Source organism: Panthera leo, chromosome B4, assembly GCF_018350215.1.
Source record: "Panthera leo isolate Ple1 chromosome B4, P.leo_Ple1_pat1.1, whole genome shotgun sequence".
In the NCBI taxonomy this organism is placed as follows: Eukaryota; Metazoa; Chordata; class Mammalia; order Carnivora; family Felidae; genus Panthera; species Panthera leo.
In genome coordinates this window covers 101637615-101641560 of record NC_056685.1, presented here as the reverse complement: position 1 = coordinate 101641560, position 3946 = coordinate 101637615, and the positions used below count along the sequence as shown (strand labels likewise).

At 38.5% G+C, this 3946-nt stretch overlaps 1 pseudogene; it reads right to left on the bottom strand.

Annotated features, from left to right (window-relative positions):
* Window positions 1–242: 242 nt before the first annotated feature.
* Window positions 243–1236, bottom strand: LOC122223689 (annotated as a pseudogene).
* Window positions 1237–3946: the final 2710 nt, after the last annotated feature.

Genomic DNA, 3946 nt, shown 5'->3' with positions numbered 1-3946 from the left:
GGAGTACTCACTAACTGTAAGTATTGTTTGAAGTTTGTTTTTGGTACAGTATACTTTACTGATGGTACATGACACAGTAGGGTTCCCCGAGTCCCTCCCTTCTTTAGGGGATCTGGGATGGAAACTGTGTAGAGGTCATGAGATTCTCAGTATGTTAGGGGATGAGTTGGGGTAAAGATTCCCCAGCAGCTGAGAATCTTTCTCTTCCTTTCTCTTACTGGGACTGGTGGTCCAGGGGGCTATTACTCCTTAGAGGCTACATTGACCATAATGTCTACCACTTGGTTGCTATAGCCAAATTCACTGTCATACCAGGAAATGAGCTTGACAAAGAGGTCACTGAGAGCTAGGCTAGCCCCAGTGTCGAAGGTAGAAGAATGAGTGTCACTGTTAAAGTTATAGGAGACAAACTGATTCTCCATGTAGCCCAGGATGCCCTTGAGGGGGCCTCTGATGCCTGCTTCACCACCTTCTACATGTCATCATATTTGGCAGCTTTCTCCAGGATGCATGACAGGTCTACAACTGATACACTGGGGTTGGGGGCTTGGAAGGTCATGACAATGAGCTTCCCATTCAACTCAGGAATGACCTTGCCTACAGCCTTGGCAGTGCAAGTAGAATCAGGGATTATGTTCTGAGCAGCACCTTTGCCATCATGCCACAGCTTTCCAGAGGGGCTGTCCAGTTTTCTGGGTGGGAGGAATGGTCTGGACTGTAGTCATGTATCCCTCCACAATGCCAAATGTGTCACTGATGACCTTAATCAGAGGGGCCAAGCAGTTGTGGTACAAGAGGCATTGTCAACAATCTTGAGGTAGTGGCCATACTTCTCATGATTCACTCCCATCACAAATATGGCACCAGCAGAAGGGGCAGAGATGATGACTCTCTTGGCCCCACCCTTCAAGTGAGACCCAGCCTTTTCCATGTGGTGAAGACTCCAGTGGACTCCACAACATACTGAACACCAGCATCATGCCATTTGATGTTGGTGGGATCACCCTCCTCCAAGACGGAGATGGGTTTTCCATTGATGACAAATTTCCCATTCTCAGCCTTGATTGTGCTGTTCAATTTGTTGTGGGTGGCATCATATTGGAACATGTTGATCATGTAGTTGAGGTCAAGGAAGACGTCACTGATGGTGACAGTATCCATTTTGCCAGAGTGAAAAGCAGCCCTGGTGACCAGGTGCCCGATACAGCTGAATCTATTTACTCTGACATTCACCATCATGTCTTGGGGACATGGCTGGCACTGTACCAGAAGATGCAACTGTCTGCCAAACAGGGAGGAGCAGAGATCCTGAAGTTCTTTACATAAATAAAATTGTTCTGTTCTCATAATTACTAAATGAGGTCAGTGTTATAGTTGTTATTATCATCATTGTTATTCCCACTGTAGATGCCCAGAGAGATCATACTACTCCCCAAAGTTGTCCAAATAAGAAGTGGTGATTTGAATGTGATTCAGGGTCTGTAGTCTTAACCTCTGATTAAGAATAAGAATGGTAGTAATTGCTTCTGAAATAAGAAGAAAATATTTCATTCGTGAATTTATATCTTATTTACCTTCAAAAAAACAAATCCATGTAAAATGTTTTGTTTACTATTTAAAAGGACTCATTTGGGTTTAGTCAAACATATAAAACAATCTTGAATACTTGGATATGAATGAGAAAATCTCTGCTAGAATGTAGAATGTTATAGGGCACATATTGTGGTATAATTATAGTGTTTTAGTGACATGACAGGCTACTCCGGACAGCAAGTGGCCTTAATAACTCAGCATTCTGTATATACACAGCCTCAGTTGTTGTTTTTTTTTTAATACATAATGTTATTAGGGCTTTGTGTCTAGATGCCATTTTGAAGTAGTCTGAAAAATTCTCTTTTCTATATTAGACTCTGTAATGTTCTCCCTTTTCCTAAGATTCAACAGAACACGTATAACTCTACCATTATGCGGTAGAAAGAACATGAGTTTTGAAATTAAACTGGTTTGAGTTTGAATCTCAAATGAACACTTCACTCTATGATAGCATTCATGAGGCAGGCACAATAGCTAGTATATGACTTAGAATGACAGTTCAGGTGAGAAGTTTTCATATTTCTGTAATGCTCAGAGCATATGCCATTTCAGTTCCATAGAACTAAAGAACCCATTTGTCATTTTCAAAATTAATAATCCTGGGTATTTATTATTTATTAATTATAACAAATGGATTAATTATAAAACTATAAAAGTGACTGAAGTCCCAGCTGACAGTTGAAAATGCCTTTACAAAACATATACCTGATTCTGTTTTCAGTAAAAAAAGCTCAGGAAATTTAATTTAGGATGCCAGGTGGCACAATAGGTTATACATTAACTTGTCCCCTCTGATAAATTAAATTTGAATTTGGCTCTGGTCACAAATGAAATGAGTCATTTGGTACATGCCACTAAGGATACTCACAAAGCCAAAATGACATTTCATTGAAAAATCACCTGTTAAGAAAAATGTCTGCAGTCTCTGGGGAAATTTTCAAGAAAAATAAACAAGTGTATAAGGCAAAAAGAAAGGGTTCTAAGGGGCTACTGTAAATTATAGGCTTGCTGAAAATCTGGAGGAAGGAAAGTGCTATAATACCTACAAGTTTTTATTCAGCCACAAATCGAAATTTTAGCCTGTATTTCCTCTTTTCCCCAGTTTCGGGATTCTAGGAGATTATTCGCTTATTTTCCAAAGAAAATTGGCTTTTTTCCTTGTCACAGTTTTAGCCAAATGTCAGTTTGTATCAAATTATCATGGATTACTGAGCTCACTGCAAGGAACCATCTAATTGTGATTCTAAACCATATGTTTAGCTCTTCCTGTTCCTTTCAGGTAAATAAATAATATAATTATAAGGACTATTCTTCCCTCATTTAAAGGACTAAGAAAACGTATAAGTGACAGACTTCAGAGATAACATTAATTTGACACTAATGTTTATTCTTTTCATTGTGACATTCTTGTCCATGTAATAATCACCTAGTAAGTATTTAGACAGATGCTGAGATTAATAACAGTAAAAGTCCCAGCACAAACATAAAACCCAGTTTTTTCACATTCACTGTTGGAGAAAATATAGTACACAAATACTAAATTCATCTTAGATCCTATGTTAGGTGTTTTGTACTGGATTCTAAACGGACACTGTCAATTCATTCCTTTGGGGTCTCCAGACTTGACGGGACTCTGCTCTCTGAGTCAGGCCATGCCCACCTATATTCCAAGAGTATGATCTAGACCATACTGTTTCATGACTACTTCCAGTCCCCTTTCTAATAGCTGATACTTTCAAGTTCTTAGTGGTCCTGGGTAGCCAAGCTGCCAGACCCGTTCGTGCCTGGGAAACCAAGGTCATCTCTAGCCTGCAGTTTTATCTCAGCAGGCAAATTCCAGAACATTCTGCTCAATCACTGGAAAAAGCTTATGATAAAAATTTATACCATGACTAGGCAATGTTAATGACAAAAATTTATTCACTACATCCCTGGTTTTTATCCCCAACAGCACTTGCTAGGCAAAGGTCCTTGCTTAGCAATCTTATTAGACCTTAAACAAATGGACAAAGCTCATTTTAAGTAGATTAAGACAATAGGGTCATGCGGCAAGATGTACCAAAAAAAAAAAAAAAAAAATAGCCATAGGATTTGCATATGTTAATTCATTACTCCATTCTCCCTAAGTGCAAGCATTCTTCCTAATTGAAAATGTAGTTTTATGAAACAAATGCATTGACCTCTGGCAAACCTTACTTAGGAACAATGACCTTAACTTTATTAATATTCTCTATTCACATAGAAAGGAGAAGTCATTGCAACTGGAATAATTGTATTAAAAAAACAATAGCAAATCGAAATAAACATACACACATAGCTATATCCAACTCTTTTATAAAAAAGGGAAAAAAGA